Source organism: Loxodonta africana, chromosome 3 (genome assembly GCF_030014295.1).
Source record: "Loxodonta africana isolate mLoxAfr1 chromosome 3, mLoxAfr1.hap2, whole genome shotgun sequence".
NCBI lineage: Eukaryota > Metazoa > Chordata > Mammalia > Proboscidea > Elephantidae > Loxodonta > Loxodonta africana.
This window is the reverse complement of record NC_087344.1, coordinates 48,328,738-48,355,561: the sequence shown is the minus strand read 5'-3', so window position 1 is coordinate 48,355,561 and position 26,824 is coordinate 48,328,738.

Sequence of the window (26,824 nt, the reverse complement as noted above, 5' to 3'; positions counted from 1 at the left end):
TGACTCAGTTTGGGTCCCAGATAGCACTGGGGAGGGCATGATCTTCCTTAGTAACTCATTATCCCAAGCTTGCCCATGAATGAATTGGGGCTCAAATTTATACTACTCGACAGTTTGAGGAACTCAGCCTATGGTAATGGTGTATCACAAACCTAAACCATGAGCTCAGAATCCAAAATTTCAAAGTACATGAGGTAATAAGATATCTTTGACATGAGCCAAACAGAAGAAGAATAAGCTATCTTTGACATGAGTGAAACAGAAGAATTGTACCCAAGAATGTCAGAAAAGGACTAGAAAATTCTTTTATCTGATAAGTATGATAAAAATGATTAAGTAAATCAAAGATAAAATCAAGATGAAAAGCAAAAGACAAGAGATTTAAAAAAGAAAAGAAAAAGAATACCATGCAGATTTGAAAAGACTCAAATGGAACTTCTAGAGGTTAAAAGAAACACACACACAAATTAAAAACTGATTGCCTGAGGTGGGCTGAAGATTAGACACAGCTAGAAGGAAAATTAATGAACCAGAAGATAGTTTTTAAGTTGTTACCCAGAATGCAGCAAAGAAACAAAAATAGAAAACAGGAAATAGAGGTCAGATTGAGAAGTGCAAGGCAAATCACAAAGGAATTTCCAAAGGGGAGACTAGAAAGAATGAGAAAGAACCAGTGTTCAAAGAAATATATGGCTGAATATTTCCCTGAACTGAGAAAAATTCTCAGTCTGGGAAGCTCAAACCCCAAATAGCATAAATAAAATTAGATTCACTCCCAGACATATTGTAGTAAAACTACAGGAAAGCCAGCAAAAATATTTTAAAAGCAAATCCATAGAAACAGCAGCTTATCTACAAAGGTCCCAAGATCAATTAGAGGCCAACAACAACAGTAGAAGCCAGAACACAAAGGAACATCATACTCAAGATGTGAAGAAAAAAATAATTCAACCTATAAATCTATATCCAGATGACCTCATTTAATAGCAGTGGCCAAAATGAAACAAAAATTTCTGAGATCCTGCTGTGGAGTATTTTCTGGAACTGCTCCTGGTCTCTACTGTAGGCTAGTCCCACCATTTATGATAATCTCAGCTTCGATTGGCCTAGTATCTAGAATCCAACTTTTCAAACCTTGGAATTCTCCTTCCAATATTCCCTGCTTAACTGGCAGGGGGGTATTGCTTATGGTTGGGAGTCAGGGGTTCCCTTCTGTGATGGTTAATTTTATGTGTCAACTTGGCTAGGCTATGGTGCCCAGCTCTTTGGTCAAACACTAGCCTAGACGTTGTTATGAGTTATTTACATATGACTAACGTTTACCATCAGTGACTTCAGATTATCCTCCATAATATGGTGGGCCTCATCTAATTGGTTGAAGGCCTTAAAAGCAAAAACTGGGGTTTTCCAAGTAAGAAGGGATTCTGCCTCAAGGATATAACATAGATGCTCTGTTGGAGTCTCCAGCCTGCCACCTGGCCTATGGAATTTGGACTTTCAAGGCCCCACAATCACGTAACCCAATTCCTTAAAATAATTGCCTTCTCCTTTTTTCTTCTCCTATCCTCCTCACGAACTCTCCACCCATATATCCTATAGGTTTGGTTCTTTTTCTCTTGAGAACCCCAATACACCTCCCTAAAGTACTATTCCCCTTTCTCCTGTCCTGGCACTGTAGGTTTCCTCCGAGCTGATGAAGTTGTGTGCTGACTTCCAGCATCCCAGGGCACCTGTCAGCTCTGCCTCCTGCCTCCTCATCCACAACCTCTCTCCTCTCTGGCTATCCTTCTCCCACTCCCTCCACCAAACCCTTTGGACGACTACTTCATTTGGAATATTGATCTGGTTGTAGACCCTGCCTTCATCCCCAAACAGATCTTTCTGTTTTCCCTGGTAGACTTCTGAGTCTACCATAGCCCTCTGGGAGGTCGCCCACTTATCTCTTCTGACAAAAGGCCAGGAGCCCTCACCACCTATTGGAGTCTCAGTATTTTGGGTGCTCTTGACTGAGCTGCAGTCTCCCAAGAGATTCAGAGAGACCCACCACCTAAATTCTTATTTAGATTCATTTTTCCCCACTGACTCAAGGCCAAGACTTCTGGCCATTCCAGCACCGAGGAGTACTAGTCTCTCAGGCCAACTGACAGTCCCTTTCTTTATTTCCCCAGCCACAGAACCCCTTCAGTTCTCTATTTCCTAATCCAACAGACATGGAAACAACCTCTTTCCTTCTCCCCTTTACTCCTGCTTCTAAACCAGTCCTCTCTTGGTGACCTCAGTATATAACTGATAATGAGTTCAAGAAGGTCAAAGAGAAGGTTTCAAGTTTCAGGAAGTCTTGAAGTATAAGTGAGGCTGGGCCTTAGCACTAGGCTGCCGCCAGGCTTTGTCTGTTTCTTTCTTAGATGGGAGCTTCTTTCCTGATCTTCCCTTTGGTATCTGAGGCTGAGTCTCTCTCCTAGAGACATTCACACTAGATCTTGTTAGAATAAAGCAAAGGTAAATACAGGCACTGAAGAGGGTATTTGGTACAAAGGACCAACAAAAACACAATACCTTCCAAAACAAAAGCCCAAACTTCATGTCTATTTCATCTAGTTTATTTTTTAAAGGCTTAGAATGATGGATGAGATATAATTGGTCAAAGCAGTTGATATCCAAAAGAACAACAGGGTCTAAAACTATTACGGATAAAACCAGAAATGGGTTATTCATCCAGGTCTAAACGTCACCACTATAAAAAGTGGAATTGGGGATGGGGAGGTGGGAATCCCAATATATCACTAGTATATGATTTTTATATTTTCACAGTATTTTACGTCTAGACTTTTACAAGCTCCCCTACTCCAAACAGCACGTTGTCAGTGTTAAGTCTTGGAATAATCTTTATTCGTGCAGAGTTTTCCATTGACCGTTGTGGAAACCTTCCTCACTTCCTTCTTGCCTAGTGATTCCCATTGCAGTGAGCCTTGCTCACTGTGATCGTTAAGGTTGTGTGTCAGCTTGGCTGGGCCATGATCCTCAGTGGTTTGGTGGTTACAATGTGGTTTGACAATCGTATAATGATGTAATCACTTCCATGATGAGATCTGACATAATGTGATCACCTCCATGATGGGATCTCCTATGAGTAGCTAGTCAGTTGAAAGGGAGTTTCCTTGGGGGTGTATCCAATATAGGTGGGCTTTCTGGCAAGGCTCACAGTCTTTTGCTCACTCTGGATCTTGCAGCTGGCTCCTCTTCATCTGACCTCCAGTTCTTAGGACTTGAGCTAGCAGCTTACCCGCCGATCTTGGGATTCGTCACCCTCCACTGTCTGTGAGCCAGTGGCCTGCCAGCTGATCTGCCTATCTTGGGTTCACCAGCCTGACCCACAGACTTGGGACTTTTCAGCCTCTAAAACCACGTGAGCCATTTCCTTGGTATATAAATCTCTGTCTCTCTCGTTATATATATATATAGACACTTTACTCACCTTGCTTCTCTAGAGAACCCAGCCTAAGACACCCACTCACCAGCCATATTTGAGGGAGATGTTGTGGTGGATTATGCTCTTCCTGTAGCTTTTCTTGAACCTATGGCTACTCCAGGAGCCCTGGTGGCACAGTGGTTAAGCGCTTGGCTGCTTAACCAAAAGGTTGGTAGCTTGAGCCCACCAGCTGCTCCACAGGAAAAAGATGTGACAGTCTGCTTCCACAAAGATCTATTCTGTCCTATAGGGTTGCTATGAGTTGGAATTGATACGACAGCAACGGGTATGGCCACTCCATTTCATTTGAGAAAAGGTAGGGGGAAGCTTGTCTGGTTAACACCTTTGCTCTCAATTTAAATGGTTATATGGGAGGGGGTTTGGGAAGGCAAATAAGGAGAGTAACTCTTAAGGTTTTGAAGCTGTTTCAGGCAACCATATCAGGCCTAATGAAAACAGTCCCTATGAAGTTAAGCTGATCAACCAACAATGACCAAAAACAAGACCAAATCTAAAGGCTAAATATATGCCACCTTACACTAGGAAGGAAAAAAAACCTTGTTTGGCTTTTGGTATTACATAAGTTGGCTTCAGGCAGAAAAACTCATGAGTCATTTAATCCCAGTACTTTCTGAAGTCACCACCCATCTGTCAGTTTGTCATACTGTGGTGGCTCGTATGTTGCTATGATGCTGAAAGCTATTTCAAATACCAGCAGGGTCATTCATGGTGGATAGCTTTCGGCAGAGCTTTCAGACTAAGACAGATTAGGAAGAAAGACCTGATGATCTACTTCTGAAAATTAGCCAGCAAAAACTCTGTGGATCACAGCAGAATATTGTACGATAGAGTGAGGGTAGATGAGCCCCCCAGGTTGGAAGGCATTCAAATATGACTGGAGAAGAGCTGCTGCAACAATGGACTCAAGCATACAGATGATCATGAAGATGGCACGGGACCAGGCAATGTTTTGTTCTAAGTAAGGTTGCCATGATCCAACTTGATGACAGCTAACAACAACAATCTTCTGAAGACAGATCCAAGGGTATAGCGGGATTGCTAACTTGTTCTCCCACAGAACATTCCTTCTTACTCAGCAATGCCCACTATCTCACCAAATCCAGAGATTACTAAACTTTGTCTTACCAAGCAAGACAAAGCAGGGGAACCAATAAGAAATAGTAATAATAGAAAACATTTTCAATTAACACATTCTGTGCCAGGCACAGTGCTGAAGACTTAACATGTATTAACTTATTTTAAAACTTAACCACAATCCCATGAAATAAGTAAACTATTATCCTCTTTTTACATATGAAAAAACTATGGTACAGGGAGATTAAGGTGCTTGCCCAAGGTCACACAGTGAATGGCAGAAGTGAGATTTGAACCCAAGCAGTTGAGTCTTAAGTCCATGCTAACAACCATGTGCCCTGCCTCTGACAAATAGATCTCTGGAGAAATAAGTCAATGAGAGACCAGCCTCTACTTGTGATGTAACAACCTGTGGGGAAATTGTGCTGTTCACAAGCTGGGACAACTGTACATATGCCTCTTCCAATGCTGTCAGGATCTAACTTGTCCCTCTTGCTTTTCCTTCAGATAAGCACCATTGATGGAAAATTCTTGAGGTCAAGCTATGGTCCAAGGGAGATCATTACCATATGTTTCTTACCAACTGCACATATCCCAAGGAGACCAACAGGACATTGAGAAAACTCTACCTTGGAAATGAGGGTAGGAGATTTGGCAGGGAGGAGATGCTGGCAGAGAGAAATGAGTGGTTGGTGTCTACCATTTTGTCCATTGTCCCCAACAAGACCTCTTTTCCTTTAAGATCCTGGAGCTGGGTCCTCAATTTGATCACCCCAGGGACTATAACAACAAATTGCTTCCCCACTGCCCTCAATTCCCCTAAGCTAACTCGAGAGCTATGGAGAAGAATCAGTCTTGAGAAAGAGAATGAAAAAAAAAAACACAGTTTTGCTTTGCCTGATTCCACTAACACTATCTTATTGTACTAACAGCTTCTCATAAAAATAACACTCATCCTGTATGTGGACTAGCCATTTTGTTTAAAATAGCAACATCTTACTGATCAAAATTGCTATGTCACCAACAACACACTAGGTTTGGAGGACCCAAAGATGGCCAAGACAATGGTCCTAACCCTGGTAAGCTCATAGTTTCATACAGAAGACATCAGTAAACAGAAATCACGACATACCATAAAAGTTACGAATATCCAAATATTTAACCATAAACTACCATATAGCCTAGCAATCCCAATCAATCCTAGATATATACCAAAAAAAACCTGAAAGTAAAAATGCAAACAGAAACTTCTATACCAGCATTCACTTCAGCACTGCTCAAATAGCCAAAAGGTAGAAACAACCCAAGTGTCCATCAACAGATGAATGGATAAAGATAATGTGGTGCACACATACAATGGAATATTACTCAGCCATAAAGAGAATGAAGTACTGATATATACTATGATACTGGTGAATCTTGAAAATGTTATACTGAGTGAAATAAATGAGTCACAAAAGGACAAAAATTGTATGATCCCATTTATATGAAATAGGAAATTGTATAGAGACCAAAGTTTATTCGTGGGTACCAGACGTGGGAGGGAGGAGGCAAGGGGGAGTCTTGAGCTTCTGTTAATGGTGATGGAATAAGTCAGAAATGGATAGTGGTGATGGTTGTACAACGTTAATGAACACAGTGTCATTCACTGATTGTACATATTAAACATGTTGAATTGCCAAACTTCTTCTTAAATATATTTTTACCACAATAAAACAAACTTTTAAAGGTATGAGTAGTATTGTGAGAACCCAGAAGACATAGGTAACTCCCTTTTTAAAAACTATAAACTATTGAAAGGTGGACATTACCTTCTGTAACCCTAGGACAGCAGATTCTACATTCATTCAACAAATACTCATTTGCTGGCATAGATGTTCAACATATATTTCTGGGAATTAATTCCTGGAGGAGTTGGAAAGTTTGAAAGAGCCTAGAAGGGAGAACAGGAATAAGTAGACTTTGGATCCAAATAGCTTGAATTTACATCTGAGCATAGCCACTAACCAGTTGAGAAAACCACTTCCCTTGATGGGCTTCAGTTTTCTCATCTATAAAATGTGGATGATTTTACTTGCTTTATGAAGATGTGATGAGGATGAAATAAGGAAACATGTAAAACACCTGGCACAATGACTGTCCTAGAATAAGCGCTCAATAGATGCCCAGTGTGGTTATGCTCAATTGCTTGCGGGTCAAACCTTCATCTAGAACACTGAAGCACACTGTTCCACTGGACAGGCAGCCAAGTAAGAAGCAGGTCCTATAGAACCATTTCTCGGGAATCTACAGGGAAACTTTAAAACTGTGTTCCCATTCCCTTGAATAGAAACAAGGCTCACTCTTTTTTATTTATCATCATGTTTAACTTTTACAAAATCATCCAATGGCTCCATGCATAGCAGACGCTCTAAATGATAGCTCCCTCTGCTCTTGGTTATAAATCCAGTAATTGTCTTCGAAAATACACATAGGCTATATATTCAGAAAAAAAACAGTTGCTGTTGAGTTGGCTCCAACTCATGGGAGCTCCATGTGTGTCAGAGTAGAACTGTGCTCCATAGGGTTTTCAATGGCTGATTTTTCATAAGTAGATCACCAGGCCTTTTTTCCAAGCCATCTCTGGGTGGATTCAAATCTCCAACCTTGCAGGTAGCAGCTAAGCCTGTTAACCATTTCACCTCCCAGGGACTTGACATATTCAGTTATTGTTGTTGTTAGGTGCCATCAAGTTGGTTCTGACTCATAGCGACCCTATGTACCACAGAATGAAATGCTGCCCAGTCCTGCGCCATCCTTACAATCTTTGTTTTGCTTGAGTCCATTGTTTCAGCTACTATGTCAATCTATCTCATTGAGGGTCTTCCTCTTTTCTGCTGACCCTGTACTTTACCAAGTATGATGTCCTTCTCCAGGGACTGATTCCTGCTGACAACATGTCCAAAGTATGCAAGACACAGTCTCGCCATCCTTGCCTCTAAGGAGCATTCTGGTTGTACTTCTTCTAACGGATTTTTCATTCTTTTGGCAGTCCGTGGTATATTCAATATTCTTCACCAACACCACAATTTAAAGGCATCAATTCTTCTTCTGTATTCCTTATTCATAGTCTAGCTTTCACATGCATATGATGCAATTGAAAATACCATGGCTGGGGTCAGGCACACCTTAGTCTTCAAGGTGATGTCTTTGCTTTCCAACACTTTAAAGAAGTCCTCTGCAACAGATTTGTCCAATACAACGTGTCTTGATTTCTTGACTGCTATTTCCATGGGTGTTGATTGTGGACGCAGGTAAAATGAAATCCTTGACAACTTCAATCTTTTCTCCATTTATCATGATGTGGCTTATTGGTCCAGTGTGAGGATTTTTGTTTTCTTTATGTTGACGTGTAATCCATACTGAAGGCTGTGGTCTTTGATCTTCGTCAGTAAGTGCTTCAAGTTGTCTTTACTTTTAGCAAGCAAAGTTGTGTCATCTGCATAATGCAGGTTGTTAATGAGTCTTTCTCCAATCCTGATGCCCCGTTCTTCTTTGTATAATCCAGCTTCTCAGATTATTTGCTCAGCATACAGATTGAATAGGTATGGTGAAAGGATACAACCCTGACGCGCACATTTCCTGACTTTAAACCACTGAGTGTCTGCTTGTTCTGTCTGAATAAATGCCTCTTGATCTATGTACAGGTTCCTCATGAGCACAATTAAGTGTTCTGGAATCCCCATTCTTGATATTTTCTGAAGAACCCCCATATTGTTCAAAAGGCAGGGATGGAGGGCCAGCTGGCAGCCTTCAAAAGGACAATGCAAATAAAGTGAAAAGACAACCAGACCCTGCCTCCAGGTACCAGCCTGAAATAAAAGAGACACATGTGGTTTCTAAAAGTTTATACATGGGATTAGGTGCAGGGACATTCCTTAACTAATCATGCAAGTGCAGAACCTTGCAGGTGGCTTCTGAGCTGCACCTAGGAGCAGAGCAGCAGCAGCCCAAGCACTCAGGTCTGGTCACCATCCAGTCCTTTCTTCTCTTCCACCCTCCTCTTTGAGCTGAATCTGGATTCCTGCAGCATCAGCAGGACCTATTGAACAGAATGGCTTCTGGTCCAGCAAACTAACCTTGATGAAGTGTTTTCCACCCAAATGAGACAGATTGGAAGTCAACTAGAATGACATAGGGGCAGCTTAGCCAGTTGGAGCCTGACACAAGAGACAAAGTCCTGAGGAACCATGGCCTGCAAAGCTGGGGTCACCCAACCATCACTCTTAGGCCAAAGGAGGAGTCAAGAACCTTCAGCACAGATGAGGCCAAACTGTGTCAGAGAGGTGCCCAAGTCAAACATTTTGGAGGCCAAAGAGGAGATGGGCAAGGCACTTTTTCAGCTACATTGATATATAGTACACTAGCTTGAGTCTCTACTGCCCATCCCCTCTGAGTCTTTCCCAACATCCTCAGTAAGATATTAGGCACAGCCTAAACCCAGGTGGGTTGCTGCAACATCAACCAGTACCCTGCCTGTGAGTGTAGCCTTGATGACCACATTTCTCAGGAGCCAACATCTTCTCCAAAGACATGACATACTTGGGATACCAAAGATTAACCCAATTCATCATAGGGGACCATGCATTTTATAGGTTAAGGGCACAGGCTTGGGCATCAGATCAGGGTTTGCTTTATTGTTTGAATATGAGCATGCAGCCAACCTATGAGTGTTTTCTTTACCTATGAAATTGGTTAGAGATTTTGAAAAGTAAGTGAGTTAATGTAAAACATATAGTCTTGTACACCAATGTTCACTGTAGCGCTCTTCACAATAGACAAAAAGCAGAAACAGCCTAAATGTCCATCAACAGATGAATGGATTTAAAAAATGTGGTTTACCCATACAATGGAGCCCTTGTGGTGCAGTGTTAAGTGTTCAGCTGTTACCTGAAAGATCAGCAGTTCGAATTTGCCAGCATCTCTTTGGGAACCCTAAGGGGCAGTTCTACTCTGTCTTATAGGGTCACTATGAGTTGGAATCGACTCGACAGCAATCGGTTTGGTATTTTTTGTTTTGTTTTGTTTTGGTTTGGTTTGGTTTATCTATACAATGGAATATTACTCACCCATTAAGAGAAATGAAGTTCTGATACATGTTACAATATGGATGTACCTTGAAAACATTATGCTGAGTAAAATAAGTTAGTCGCAAAAGGCAAATGTTCTACTTCTGTGAAATATCTAGAGTAGGCAAGTGCATAGACCAAAGTTTATTAGTGTTTACCAGGGATGGATGAGAGGGAGGGGAAAAGGAAAACTCAGTGCTTAGGAGACACTGAACTTCTTCTGTTAAAGAAGGTGGTATATAATTTGGGAACAGACAGGGATGATGGCTGGACAACACGATGAACATAATTAATGTCACCGAACTGTACATGTGAAGACTATCGAAATGGCAAATATTTTGTCGCATATATATTTACCACAATAAAAAAATTCTGTATAGGAATGGTTGTTCAGAAAATAATACCAATAAAAAGTTCCATCCTATATAATTCACTTTTCTTTTGGATGCTTTATACTTACCACTAAGTTGCGATCCCTTAAGGGCAAGGCTGTGACTGACCCTCCAGATCATCTGTGGTTCCTGGCCCTGTGCAGGGCTCATAGTAGGTGCTCAATGAACAGGTACGATTGGTAACTGCCTCTCACTTGGGGGCAGAAGTGATTAACAGAGTTGTCAGCCCCGGGAGTATGCAAACCACGTACGCATACATTTCAGATCGAATATGTGAACCACCTAGGTGTTTGTTCTCAGTCCTTTTCCCCTCCTAACTGAGTGAGCACTTTAGACTTCGAGGTTGATTATTCCTCTTTGGGGCCCTTCCGGGAGCTTGTCCTCCCTTGAGACTACAGGTCATTATTATCCTAAGTTACATTGCTTTCTTGACATAAAGGAGTCCTTAAAAAGGAGGTGGAGTGTTTCATGGCCTGATTTAGGCCTGGGTGCCTCCAAAAGCTTAAGAGAATGAAACCACAGGAGACAGTGAACGCCAAGGCACTTTAGAAATCCAATCTGCCTTCCCACAGTAACCTTGGAGAAGCAGGAAGGCACATGAAACCTCAGTTCAAAAAGGCCTCCAAGTCCATCTTCTTGTGCTAAAATGAATGCACCTAGCCCATTCCAGGTAGAATATTCCACAGATACATGGGGGCGGGAGGGGGGTGGGGGGGAAGGGGAGTGTCTCAACCTTCAAGACAAGCCAGGATCAAATGGGGGATGGGGGTTTCAATGCTGCAGTCTTCTAGGACCAAAGTCAGCTATGCTATTCTTTGCAGAGATGCCTTGGGTGCCCTGTGGAAAGATACTTGCTCAGTGGCCCCCTCTCCCCCCAGCAATACTAATAAATAGTTGACATTAACATATCCCTGGCTGTATGCCAGGTACTGTCCTAAGGCTTTGCACGTAATAACTTATTTAATCTTCACAACAGCTCCATGAAATAGGGACTAGTATTCTTATTTTACAGATACAGAAATGGAGGCACAGAGAAGCTAAGTAACTTGCCTGAGGTCACACAGCTTATAAAAATGTGGAGTTGGGACTCAAACCTAGGCAGTTCAGCTCCTGAGCCCCCTGATCACTCGTTCCATGAGCTGCTTATCTGTGTGGAGCCATATTCCTCCTCTTAGATGCATTCCATACTCAGAAACCAGCTGGAGTTTGTCTTCTCCATTGGACCCTTCTCTTCTGAGCTCACAGAATATAAGGGCTGGATGGACCAGGCAGACTCTACTCATATTCTCTCATTTTGCAGCTAGAGAGTGACATCCTGGAGAAGAGGGTGGGTCAGCAATTTCCAAAGTCATGCAACCAACCACCCAATGAAAGTGTCAACCCCGACTCAGGCCGCCAGACTCCCGGTACAATGTTTTTACCGCCATCCCTCTGAGACTTCCAGCCAAAATGCACAATTAACACTTCAACATCCAGGAAGCCACTGGAGAAACACGTGGTCCTTTTCCCAATAGGAATGAACTCTGAGAAAGCAGGGAAACGTTCCATTTCTTTCATTACTCTAATATAATCATAAGCACGTTCCAAACCCAAGTTTGAGGGCTCGACCCCAGCAACGGTTTACAACAAGCCATTCGCCTTCACCTGGGCTTCTTCGAAACCAAACGTATATCCTAGCAAGATGGCGGGCACAGGTTAAGGCTGCAACCCATGCCAAGTTTTTCCCTCTGTATAAAACATGAACCATTTGGAAGACAAATTCGTAAGCAAACAGTAATGAGGAATCCCATCAGAGTCAAGGGCTGGAGCTGCTGCTCAGGGCAGACACTTTTAGGAGAATCAAAGTTACTCTGACAGTGACTGGCAAGGCATGGTGGAGAGGCGCAAGCTGACAGGCAGAAAGGTAACTAGTTCAGGGTTGGTACCTGCCCCTAAAAGATGACCACAGCCACTGTGCCATCCAGCTCCCTCTTCACTCACCCTCCGTTCTCCTCTGGGTGGCCACAGAAAAAAGAGGATGACAAAAGACAAGCAGGGACCCTCATTCACCATTCCTAAGTGGCACATTTATGCTCAGGCATGTCTTAAGAACTTTATGGTGGATAGTGAAATATGCCAGCCAGTTGAGCCTTGCATTTCAAATTTGATTGAGAGAGAACAATGAAGTAGACAGATAGACACACTCACACTTACAGACTCCGCTATTAGGGACCCTGGATAACACCCCTCACCCACTCTCTGCCACATCCCACACAGCACACTTCCTACCTGCTTCCATGAGTTGGCATTGCTGACCAAAGACATGAGAGAAGGTGACGGGGCCTGTGGCAGAGCCAGATGTCGCCAGTGTGGATTCCATGGCTTGTCTGGGGTCTTTGGTGTTGGTCATGTAACAGCATTCAGACTCTTCTACGTGTCTGTACAACCTCTGATGTCTTTGCTGGCCCAGGGACTATGTGGCTGAGGCTACTTGTCACTTCCAGAAAAATGCTCTTCTCCCCTCCCTGAGTTTATAGTATTTCTTCCTCTTACCACTCTCTGCACTGTTTTGCTTAAACACCAATCCACTAAAAAAAAAAAATGAAACCCTATACAGAGCAGGCAAATCTCGCAGCAGCCACAGGAGTTGGAAGCAAAAGAAAAATCAAAGTTTCCCCCAACAGGAGTTGTTTTCTGTTGTCTGTGAGAGGTGACCAGGACTCAGTCCTCTCCTCTGCCTTCCCTGGGGTCACTGGGAAGGGGTCAGCATGCACAGGGAGTGGTCAGCTGGCCCGCACAGGCTGGGAGAGCTCCAGCCTCTCCGCGGTCCAGCTGCAGAGAAAGTGCCTGGTTCCCGTGTCTCCTCGCAGAGCTCCCAGGGGGCTGGCCTCTCAGGCACAGCCCTGCTCCTGGCAGCTGCTCCGGGGCTGGTCTCCTTCTTCAGAGCAAGGTTGTCCGAGGAGGTCCGTGCAAGCCCTCGGGCCAATGCAGCAAGCAGGAGAGCTCTGAGGGATCCACCGATGTCCCTGGTTCATCCTTCACTCTGGACAGCTCTCCGCTCTCGCTACCCCCTCCTCATGGAGCTGTGGGGAGGAGGAGGTGAAGACGACATGATTAAAGAGAACAGTTCCCACTGACCCACTGCAGCAGTGGCCCCCAATCCTCACTGCCACCCCTTTTCCATGATGCAAAAGGGCTGTTACTTGGAGATTTTCTGGATGCAGAGGGAAGTGCTAACCCAGCCCATCAGGCTCCTGGGTTGCTGTAACCTCTTCATGCCCACAGCCAAGGAAGTGCCAGACACAGGAGAGGTGAATTCCAGCAATGGAACTCAAAGATCAAAAGGAGAAGAGGAGGAAAATGCCTCTGTGGCACTCTCATGACATAGATACTGTCTGGGAGCTCCATTTGGGCCAGCCCAGATCTTCCCTGGCTCCAAGCCAAAGGGACAGTGTCTCTGAGAAAGGGGGCCAAGAAATACCTTTCACATGATTACAATAGCTGATTAGGCAGGTGCTGAATCTTTATTTTCCCACCCCATCTGCTGATCACAAAGATGCTAACTTTAGACATGCTGCATCATCTCAAGCCAGCATTTGGGATACTTTCTTGGGAGAACAACATTGGCAGGACACTGGGTCACGGCTGGCAGTTACCAGGAGAGCAGAGAACAGGATGCAAGCAAAGCACCTCTGTCTGTTTGGACTTCAGTTTGAAAAGCCATTTGTCTATTCTGTGTTTAGGGGGTTGTTGCTATTGTTGTGTGCCATCAAGTCGATTCTGACTCCTAGGGACCCTAGAGGACAGAGTAGAACTGCCCCATAGGGTTTCCTAGGCTGTAATCTTTATGGCAGCAGGTCACCAGATCCTTTCTCTCACAAAGTAGCTGGCAATGGTTGATGGGTTCAAACAGCCAACCTTTCAGTTAACAGCCCAGCACTTAACCATTGCCTCACCAGGGTTCCTTGTATTTAAGATATAGAAGGTAAAGTTCCAGCTCACTTGAACACCAAAAAGGCTCAAACAGAAGCCTTTTCCATTAGAGCTCTTTGCCAGCAAAGATGAACAGTTCAGTATTTGGGGATTGGCCGCAATGGCAAAGGCAAGGCAGATGGCTGTTAGCTGTAGTCAAGTTGGCCCCAACTCATGGTGATCCCTTCCATGCAAAATGGGACAAAACTCTGCCCAGTCCTGTGCCATTCCCATGATTGGTTGCAGATCAAACTGTTGTGATCCACAGTTTTCATTGACTGATTTTTGGAAGAAGATCACCAGACCTTCCTTTCCAGTTTTTCTTAGCCTATAAGCTCCATGGAAACCTGTTCAGCATCACAGCAACAAGACTCCACTGAGGATGGTTGGTGGCTGTGCTTGAGGTGCAGTGGCTAGGAATTGAACCTGGGTCTCCTGCATGGGAGGCGAGAATTCTACCATTGAACCACCAGGAGCTGCCTTCAAATACTCCCAAGAGTTCAAACAAAGTTGAAGTCCATGTGAATGGTTTAAGGTCACTCAAACTATTGAGCATACCTTTTCTTGCCATGGAAAGAGATTCTTCTTTTAAGTCATGAAACTGTAGAACGTCAGAGGTCATTCTTTCTGACAACTGGGGTCTATATGATGATCACGGACCACGGTCTGGAAAAGGACCAGATCTCTTGATAACTGCACATACCTCAAGGAAGAGGGAAAATGGGTCAGCTTCTCAGATTTGAGTGTTATGTAAATTACAGTACAACCCAGCAATGGCCTACTGTGCCATCACCAAAAAAAAAAAGTAAAGCAAATCTTTACATACTAATTCAACCTGCAGATGTATTTTGTTTGGCAAACCATTATCTTTCTTGGTCTCTGGATACCCAGTCCGTTGCTTCTCCCTGCTACATGGTGTTCCATATATTAAATCTATCACATTTTACCTGAGTTCCTTCCAAGGCCTTGCTATTATAAACACCACAGTGATGATTCCACCTAATGGTCAGGGCCACCAAATAAGATGCCATTCAAATCAGGATACTTGGAGAATGAATGGAGCCACTATTAATAATTATACCAGGATAAGTGACACATACTGGGACATATAGACCTATGCAAGTATTCCCGTGGCTACAAACCTAGGAAGAGTCCCTGGGTGGTGCAAACAGTCACGTGCTCAGCTGTTAACCAAAAGGTTTGTGGTTCAAGTACATGTAGAGGCACCTCAGAAGAAAGGCCTGGCAAGCTACTTCTAAAAAATCAACCATTGAAACCCTATGGAGCACAGTTCTACTCTAGCACACATGGGGTCACCATGAGTCATATTCAACTCAACAGCAAACTGGATATACCCAAGAGTAGAATTACTCAAAGTTAAATGCAAATTTGATTTTATTAAACACTCCCAAGTGCTACTCCAGAATGACTGTGCTGGTTTACACTCCTACTTGTATGGCACAGGGCTTCCCACATGTTTATCAATAACTGTTAATGAGCAATCTGAAGTCATTGTTTTGCTCATTGTTTTGATTTGCCTTCCACTAATTAATAGTGAATTGAGCACTCCTTAAAAAGCTTATTACCCATTCAGTTTTCGTCTTCAAGAAATTTCCTGTTCATAGCCTTTACCCGTTTTTCTAGTCATTTTTCTATTTTCTGACTTTCTGGTTGATTTGCAAGAGTTCCTTGAATGTGCTAGATATTGACCCCTTATTTTTTTTAGACCTTGGCAATATCTTCTTGCCAATTGGTCATCCAACTGATAACTATGTCCGTGGTGTCTTTTCTTGATTAAAAATATTTAATTTTAATGTAGTTAGATACATCAATCTTATAGTCTGCTTTTGGAGTCTTATTTGAAATATTCCTCATACTTTTAGGTCACAAAATTAGCAACCTTTATAGTGCTACCATTCACACTTTGGTTGTTAATCTATCTAAAACCTATTTTCACATCTGATATAAGGTAGTGTCCAGCTTTATTTTTCTCAAGTTCATGAACCAGTTTTCCCAAAACTGTCTTTTCCCAACCCACACTTTCTCCAATGTTTTGTGGTACCACCATTATTATTTATCAAGTTTCTGTATACATGAGCCTTCTTTCATATTCTGTTTATTCCCCTAACATTAACATTTTAGGGTTAGTGGCCAACATTTTGAGAAGATTGGATTTCCAGTTTCTCAAGATTTGATGATCTTGAGCCTATGTGTCTCATACCAGCAGTCAGCTGGAAGAACAGATGCCGTCTTTATATGGAGTGCCTACTCTTCTGTTAAACCAAGTCGGATCTGCATTCATTTACAGTACAAGCCTAGCCCCTATACAGAAGCACTGAGGTATTGAAAACTTCTCCAAAGATAGAGGTCATAAAAAAAACTACGCTGGATGTGTCATTAATTGACTTCTAGAACTCATTTGTTACATCTTTGCTACTAAAGATAATTTATTAAGTAGTGACTTGGAATCTACCTCTATGCCAGCCATAGGTAGATGGAATGGGGGTGGGCATGGAAAGTGCCAGAGGAGAGGAATGAAGAGAGTGGGAGGAGCAACACACACATAACCTACACATACATGATAAACCCAAGGAACGGGTACTCAAACCAGTCAAAGAACACACCACATTGTGAACTACAGATCATGAAAAATGTTGTCATTCCAATATGAACTTCATGGAAAGCTTTGGGTAGTGGGACTTTAGCTGGGTCTAAGAAGAGAAGTGGGATTTACACAGGAGGAGGAAGAGGATTGGGTTAAGGAAGGAGATTCTGACAAGAGTAAATCATTTGGGCGAGGCTTGTTTCAATGCTTTGTTATATTGAAAAAAGATCTTAAAGTCCACTTAGGGCTCTTTAGACTATAGAAAGGATATAAATTTGCTCTAGTTCAAATCAATGACCATATTTATATTTTTAAGATCTCCCCTGGTACCCCTTTCAGTCTATAGACTTTGAATTGACCTGTCCCAGTGGGGTCTGTTGACTTTGCCCAGGCACATATTGTAAGAGAAGTTTAGAGCCTATTCCACCAAAAGGTCAGGCTCAGCCCATCAGCTGTTACCGCCTACAGCTCCCAAAACGTGCAGACTACCACAGCCAGGTGATATAGGCAGAGAGAGACAAATTGAAGGGCAGTGTAGGAAAACATGACTCTGAGCTTAGAGCAACTTGTTTTGGGCTGACTCCATTCTCATACCAAAAGAGCACTAAATGGAGGCTGTACATGCCATAAACTATGAGCTCCATAGACATTCTCCTTTAATAACAGATGCTAATGTGCTCCCTTCCCAGATGAGGAAGCCCAGGTTTAGGGAAATTCAAGCACTTTGCCCAAGATTGTATAGCCAGAAAGTTACACAGTGATTAATAGATAATCTACCGGGTGAATGAATCTATCTAGTTGCTTGCTTTGCAGCTAGCTATTATCTATTTCGTTGACAAATTGTGCCATTGGCTAGTATTCTTTGAAGATTTCCATAATAACTCAAGGGCCCCAGCAAGTCATAATGTTTTGTTTTGTTTTGTTTTTTGGGGCTTTGTTGGGATATAATTCACATACCATACAATTCAACCATTTAAAGTATATAATTTAATAGTTTTTAGCGTATACATAGATATGTGCAACCATCATCACAATCAATTTTAGAACACATTTATCACCTCAAAAATGAACTCCATATGTTTAGCTATAACCTCCCTATCCTCCCACAGCCCCAGCCCTAAGCAACTACCAATTTACTTTCTATAGAATCTATAGATTCTTCTTTATATAGTCCCCTACCCTGCGCTTTCATATGAATGGAATCATACAATATATGGACTTTTGGAACTAGTTTCTTTCATTTAGCATAATACTTTCAAGTTTCATCCAAATTGTGTCACTGCTTCTCTCCTTTTTATGGCCAAATAAAATTCCATTATATTAGGTAGAGAGAAGATGGCGGAATAGACAGACGCTTCCTGCAAGCCTTCTTTACAGCAAAGACCCCCAAAAACAAGTGAAAGGAGTATGTTTGTGACAAGCTGGGATCCCTGAGCATCAAAGACAACTTAGACAACAAACTAAGGGGCAGGAGGAGGAAGAGGCCATTCAGAAGTGGAGAGGAATTATGGAACCTGAATCATGGGGAGCCGTCAGGCACCATTCCCAGAGCAGCGGCAGCAGTGGCGGCAGGCTCCTACTAGCGCTCGGCAGCAGTTTCCTCAAGGAGAAGCAGCCAGCCACACAGCCCACTCACACCTCCAGAACCTGAGCAGAAGGGCGCTCTCGGCAAAAGCTAAGCACTTGCGTATATTTTACCGCGCCCCCACCCCACCCACAAGCCGACTTCAACGGCTGAATCCCTGGGCCTGAGATAGACCCTGGTGAGCAACTGGAGCCCTCCTCCTGGCCTTGGGGAATGAAAAAATTTGCAACTGGGGGAAAAGATGATTTGCTAGCTCCATTAACTGGGGGAGCTCAGGACAGAAGTGGCTTCTGTCCAGGCATAAACTGTCCGTGGGAAATGAGCACCTTTCCCTTCTGCATGGACCTGTGTGGGCCTATTTAGGGAGAATAGGCCCTTGTTGGCAAACTCCAACCATTACAGCTGTGCAGTGGTGAGGTGGGTGTTTGACATTTGACATTGCTTTGCCTATTAAACAAGGTCCTCACCTACCCACAACAGGGACCTAAGGACTGGTGGCTCCACTTGGGTCGTCCAGCCACCTGCGACAGGGGCCCAGGGATAACTGGCACCTCCCAGTCCTTACAACAAAAACTTTGGGTGCCCATGGTCCCTCTGCAGAGCCTGCCCACCAGCACGCTGTAGGGAACAGAGACACATTTTCGTCAGAGACACTTGGGGATCGGTTCTCAGCCCCCTGCCTTGTTCAGAGCGTGACCCCCTGCTGCAATCAGATACCGGTATATACGCCAATCACTGGTGCCCCTCTAAGACTGTAGGGCAGAGCTTGTACCACACACTTGATATCAGCTACCTGGAAACCGGAGCTGAATTCATACAAGAAAACTGAATGGACTCCTAGGCTGATATACAAGCTAAAAGCTCTAGCCATCTGGGGACAGAACACCAGAGCTCCAAAGGCAAAAATAATCAAGCTAGCTCACTCAGCAACCCATAGGGGTATACCAAAACAAAACAAAGCAAGCAGGTACGACACAGTAAGCAAGCATAAACTAATACAATAACTTACAGATGGCTCGGAGACAACAGTCAGTATCAGGTCACATAAAGAAAAAGGCCATGATCACCTCAACAGGCTCTCAAAACAAAGAATCCAGGGATCTTTTAGGTGAAAGTGCATTCCTGGAATTACCAGATGCAGAGTACAAAAGTTTAATATACAGAACCCTTCAAGACATCAGGAAGGAAATGAGGCAATATGCAGAAAAAGCCAAGGAACAAACAGATAAAGCAACTGAAGAGCTCAGAAAGATTATTCAGGAATATAATGAAAAGTTTAATAAGCCGGAAAAATCCATAGCAAGACAGCAATCAGAAATTCAGAAGATTAACAATAAAATTACAGAAGTAGATAACTCAACAGAAAGTCAGAGGAGCAGAATTGAGCAAGCAGAAGCTAGAATTTCTGAACTCGAAGATAAATCACTTGGCACTAATATATTTGGAGAAAAATCAGATGAAAGAATTTTAAAAAATGAAGAAACCTTAAGAATCACGTGTGACTCTATCAAGAGAAATAACCTACAAGTGATTGGAGTACCAGAACAGGGAGGGATAACAGAAAATACAGAGAAAGCTGTTGAATATTTCTTGGCAAAAAACTTCCCTGATATTCTGAAAGATGAAAAGATATCTATCCAAGATGCTCATCGAACTCCACATAAGGTAGATCTTAAAAGAAAGTCACCAAGACATAGTATAACCAAACTTGCCAAAACCAAAGATAAAGAGAGAATCATAAGAGCAGCTAGGGATAAACGAAAAGTCACCTACATAGGAGAGCCGATAAGAATAAGCTCGGACTACTCAGCAGAAACCATGCAGGCAAGAAGGCAATGGGATGACATATTTAAAAAACTGAAGGAAAAAAATTGCCTGCCAAGAATCATATACCCATCAAAAGTGTCTCTTCAATATGAAGGTGAAATTAAGGCATTTCCAGATAAAAACAAGTTGAGGGAATTTGAAAAAACCAAACCAAAACTACAAGAAATACTAAAGGGAGTTCTTTGGTTAGAAAATCAATAATATCAGGTATGGACCCAAGACTAGAACACTGGGCAGAGCAACCAGTAGTCAACCCAGACAGGGAAATCCAAACACACAAAGCAAGATTAAAAAAAAAAAAAAGCCCAACACAGGGTAACGGCGATGTTATTACATAAAAGGAGACAACATTAAAATAATAAAGAGGGACTAAGAAATGTAATCATACACCTTCCATATGGAGAAGAAGATATGGCGATACACAGAAATAAAATTTAGGTATAAATTTAGAAAAATAAGGGTAAATAATAAGGTAACCACAAAGGAGACAAACTATCCTACTCATCAAAATAAAATACAAGGGAAAAGTACAGACTCAGCAGAAACAAAATCAATAACAACAAATATGAGGAAAGGACAATATGTAAAGAAAATCTCAGCACATAAAATTAAGTGCGAAAAGGACACTGTCAACACACAAAAAAAGACATCAAAATGATAGCAGTAAATTCATACCTATCCATAATTACCCTGAATGTAAATGGACTAACTGCACCAACAAAGAGACAGAGAGTGGCAGAATGGATTAAAAAACAAGATCCGTCTATATGCTGTCTAAAACAGACACGCCTTAGGCTTAGAGACACAAACAAACTAAAACTCAAACGATGGAAAAAAATATATCAAGCAACAACATTCAAAAAAGAGCAGAGTGGCAATATTAATTTCTGACAAAATAGACTTTAAAGTTAAATCCATCAGAAAGGATAAGGAAGGACACTATATAATGATTAAAGGGACAATACGCCAAGAAGATATAACCATATTAAATATTTATGCACCCAATGACAGGGCTGCAAGATACATAAAACAAACTCTATCAGCATTGAAAAGTGAGATAGACGACTCCACAATAATAGTAGGAGACTTCAACACGCCACTCTCGGTGAAGGACAGGACATCCAGAAAGAAGCTCAATAAAGACACGGAAGATCTAAATGCCACAATCAACCAACTTGACCTCATAGACATATACAGAACTTTCCAGCCAACAGCAACCAAATATACTTTCTTTTCTAGCGCACATGGAACATTCTCTAGAATAGACCACATATTAGGTCAGAAAGCAAGCCTTAACAGAATCTAAAACACTGAAATATTACAAAGCATCTTCTCTGACCATAAGGCCATAAAAGTGGAAATCAATAACAGGAAAAGCAGGGAAGAGAAATCAAAGAATTGGAAACTGAACAATACCCTGCTCAGAAAAGACTGGATTATAGAAGACATTAAGGATGGAATAAAGAAATTCATAGAATCCAACGAGAATGAAAACACTTCCTATCAGAACCTTTGGGACACAGCAAAAGCAGTGCTCATAGGCCAATTTATATCAATAAATGCACACATCCAAAAAGAAGAAAGGGCCAAAATCAAAGAACTATCCCTACAACTCGAACAGATAGAAAGAGAGCAACGAAAGAAACCCACAGGCACCAGAAGAAAACAAATAATAAAAATTAGAGCTGAACTAAATGAAATAGAAAACAGAAAAACAATTGGAAGAATTAACAAGACCAAAAGCTGTTTTTCTGAAAAACTCAACAAAATTGATAAACCATTGGCCAAATTGAGAAAAGAAAAGCAGGAGAGGAAGCAAATAACCCAAATAAGAAATGAGAGGGGCAATATTACAACAGACCCAACTGAAATTAAAAGAATCATATCAGATTACTATGAAAAGCTATACTCAAACAAATTTGAAAACCTAGAAGAAATGGATGAATTCCTAGAAACACACTACCTACCTGAACTAACACAAACAGAGGTAGAACAACTAAATAGACCCATAACAAAAGAAGAGATTGATAAGGTAATCAAAAAACTCCCAACAAAAAAAAGCCCTGGTCTGGACAGCTTCACTGCAGAGTTCTACCAAACTTGCAGAGAAGAGTTAACACCACTACTACTAAAGGTATTTCAGAGAATAGAAAAGGATGGAATACTACCAAATTCATTCTATGAAGCCACCATATCCCTGATACTAAAACCAGGTAAAGACACCACAAGAAAAGAAAATTATAGACATATATCCCTCATGAATGTAGATGCAAAAATCCTGAGCAAAATTCTAGCCAATAGAATTCAACAGCATATCAAAAAAAATAATTCACCATGACCAAGTGCGATTCATACCAGGTATGCAGGGATGGTTCAACATTAGAAAAACAATGTAATCAGTTTGGTTTACCGCATAAATTAAACAAAAGACAAGAATCACATGATTTTATCAACTGATGCAGAAAAGGCATTTGGCAAACTTCAACACTCATTCATTATAAAAACTCTCAACAAAAAAGGAATAGAAGGAAAATTTCTCAACATAATAAAGGGCATTTATACAAAGCCAACAGCCAACATCACCCTAAGTGGAAAGAGCCTGAAAACATTCCCATTGAGATCGGGAACCAGACAAGGATGCCCTTTATCACCACTATTATTACAACATTGTGCCGGAAGTCCTAGCCAGAGCAATTAGGCTAGATGAAGAAATAAAGGGCATCCAGGTTGGCAAGGAAGAAGTAAAAGTATCTCTATTTGCAGATGGCATGATCTTATACACAGAAAACCCTAAGGAATCCTCCAGAAAACTACTGAAACTAATAGAAGAGTTCCGCAGAGTATCGGGATACAAGACAAACATACAACAATCAGTTGGATTCCTCTACACCAACAAAAAGAACATAGAAGAGGAAATCACCAAATCAATGCCATTTACAGTAGCCCCCAAGAAGATAAAATACTTAGGAATAAATCTTACCAGAGATGTAAAAGACTTATACAAAGAAAACTACAGCATACTTCTGCAAGAAACCTAAGGAGACTTACATAAGTGGAAGAACGTACCTTGCTCGTGGATAGGAAGACTTAACATTATAAAAATGTCCATTCTACCAAAAACGATCTATACATTTAATGCAATTCCGATCAAAATCCCAAGGACATTCTTTAGGAGTTGGAAAAACAAATCACCAACTTCATATGGAAGGAAAAGGGGCCCCCGATTAATAAGGCATTACTGAAAAAGAAGAACAAAGTGGGAGGCCTTACCTTACCTGGTCAAAACAGCCTGGTACTGGTACTACAACAGATACATGGTCCAATGGAACAGAATTGAGAATCCAGACATAAAACCATCCACATATGAGCAGCTGATATTTGACAAAGGCCCCAAAACAGTTAACTGGGGAAAAGATAGTCTTTTTTTAACAAATGGTGCTGGTATAACTGGATATCCATCTGCAAAAAAATGAAACAAGACCCATAACTCACTCCATGCACAAAAACTAACTCAAAATGGATCAAAGACCTAAATATAAAATCTAAAATGATAAAGATCATGGAAGGAAAAATACGGACAACATTGGGAGCCCTAATACATGGCATAAACAATATAGAAAACATTATAAGGAACGTAGAAGAAAAACTAGATAACTGGGAGCTCCTAAAAATCAAACATTATGCTCATCCAAAGACTTCACCAAAAGAGTGAAAAGACTACCTACAGACTGGGAAAAAGTTTTTACCTATGACTTTTCTGATGAGCGCCTGATGTCTAAAATCTACATAACACTGCAAAAACTCAACTGCAAAAAGACAAATAACCCAATTAAAAAGTGGGCAAAAGATAGGAATAGACACTTCACTAAAGAAGACATTCAGGTAGCTAACAGATATATGAGGAAATGTTCACGATCATTAGCCATTAGAGAAACGCAGATCAAAACTACAATGAGATTTCATCTCACTCCAACAAGGCTGGCATTACTCCAAACACAAAATAAGAAATGTTGGAGAGGCTGTGGAGAGATTGGAACACTTATACACCTTGCTGGTGGGAATGTCAAATGGTACAACCACTTTGGAAATTGATTTGGCACTTCTTTAAAAAGCTAGAAATAGAACTACCATACGATCCAGCAATCCCACTCCTTGGAATATATCCTAGAGAAATAAGAGCCTTTACACGAACAGATATATGCACACCCATGTGCATTGCAGCTCTGTTTACAATAGCAAAAAGATGGAAGCAACCAAGGTGTCCATCAAGGGATGAATGGATAAATAAATTAGGGTATATTCACACAATGGAATACTAAGCATCGATAAAGAACAGTGAGGAATCTGGGAAACATTTCATAACATGGAGGAACCTGGAAGGCATTATGCTCAGTGAAAATAGTCAGTTGCAAAAGGACAAATATTGTATAAGACCACTATTATAAGAACTTGAGAAATAGTTTAAACTGAGAAGAAAACATTCTTTCATGGTTACGAGAGGGGGGAGGGAGGGAGGACGGGAGAGGGGCATTTACTAATTAGATAGTAGATAAGAACTACTTTAGGTGACGGGAAAGACAGCATACAGTACAGGGGAGGTCAGCACAATTGGACTAAACCAAAAGCAAAGAAGTTTCCTGAATAAACTGAATGCTTCGAAGGCCAGTGTAGCAGGGCAGGGGTCTGGGGACCATGGTTTCAGGGGACATCTAAGTCAAGGTGTGTGGGTTTTTGTGTGAGAGACTGACTTGATTTGTAAACTTTCACTTAAAGCACAATAAAAAATTATTTTTTAAAAAAAAAAGTCTATTAGGTGGGCAGGCAGTCGAGTTCGTTCCACTCGAACACACCAGATGGGTGACAATGGCCACCAGTGATAGTAGCTTCTTATGGCATGAATTTTTCAAGCAGAAATAAGGGTGAAAAATGATTTACAACTTGAAAAAAAGACCTTCACACCATCCTATATTGGATACCCCTGGGGATGAGGTTGACATCTTCCCCTACCCTTTGAGTTTGTGAGTTTCTCATCTCATGCAATCCCTTCATTTTATCTACAGATAGATAGCTGCCATCGATCAACTCCATCTTATGTTCAACAGAATAAATAGTTGCTCCGTCCTTAGCCATCCTCATCACCAGCATGTTCAAGTCCATCATTGTGGCTACCGAGGCAACCCATTTCACCAAGGATCTCCCACGCCCTCATTGGCCCTCTACTTCACCAAACATGATGTCCTCCTCCAGTATTTATCCCTTCTGGTGACATGTCCAAACCAAAGAAGTCAGACAAGGTTCTGTTGTGATCCATAGGGTTTTCATTGGCTAATTTTTGGAAGTTAAATCCCCAGGCCTTTCTTCATAGTCTGGAAGCTGCGCTGAAACCTGTCTACCATGGGTGACCCTGTTGGTGTTTGAAATACCGGTGGCATAGTTTTCAGCATTATAGCAACAAGCAAGCCATCTCCACAGTAGGAAAAATTGACAAATGAGTGTTGTGGTTAGTTGCCATGGAGTTGGCTCCAATTCATGGCAACCCCATGTGTGCTGAGTAGAGCTACACTCTGTTGAGTTTTCAAGGCTGCGACCTTTTGGAAGCAGATTACCAGTCTTCTTCTAAGGTAACTCTGAGTAGGCTTGAACCAACCTTGTGGCTAGTAGTTAAGCACACAAAATTTTTGCACCACCTAGGGACTCCAGACACATGGGTGATGGCCCTCATTTCATGGGGGAAAACTAAGGCAGAGAGAGCCATTAACCTAAGTTAAGTAATAGCAGAGCTAGGTCTGGGATCTGAGGAGGCCTGGAACCTTTCTACCTCCTCCACACCACTGAAGAGCATACCCACTTGTAGGGCACAGGACGCCATTTGGTTCATTAACTGCAGGTTTTAATTGGATTTCTGCCCACTCTGGAGTTGGTGCTGCTGCAGGTCTTGTTTTTATCTCTGGCCTCGCTCCATCTGAATTTAGCCTGTAATGGAATGGCAAAGTGTCCCCTGAATGGAAAGGAGGCCAAAACTCCTCCTCACAGCTCCAGGGTCATCAGCATGGAAGGAGCAATCTCACGAGAGGGAAATAAGGAAGCAAACTCATCAGCTTAATGAGAGAAATACAGGTTGTAGAAACACTGCTAATTCTTCAAAGCACAGCTAACCATGGAGGCACCCACTCAGTGTTCATCAGCCCAATGAACACAATGCACGAGCAACTGAGCATAAGACACAAAGGACAATAATTCCTTCCAAGGACCCCCTTGGTGACTGTGGATTTTTCACATGAATAAGGAAGAGCTGGTTAATCAAAGATGGTGAATAAAAGCTGCTCGCTACCTTCCAAGACACAAACAAGATCTAAACTTGATGGTGGTTTTTTTCTCTTTCCAAGTTTGAGTCTTCTCTTCTGCCAGAATGAAATACAACAAGAGCAAATTTTTAACTAGGCAGCTGCTCAGCCATTTCAGTTTCATTCCTTTTCCTAAATAATCAATAACACACGGATTGCAGCTGCTATAAACGTCAAGTCACAATTTGTGACTAACGCCAGAGCAAATCAGTCCAGGCAACTCGCGACCAGTCGCCTCCCCCATGGTAGCCAGAGAAATAATAAAATTGCTCAAGGCTGCAGTGGCGTTTTTCTTCCCATCAGCTCTCCGCACAGGAGGTTCAAGATCTTATTTAATCCTGCAGACTCCCTGGGTGGGAAGGAGTCACTGTCAGATGATTTCCACGCTGCCCACTTGACCTTGGGGAGCTCAAGGACTCCAGGAGGATGGGGAAAGCATGGACTCTGA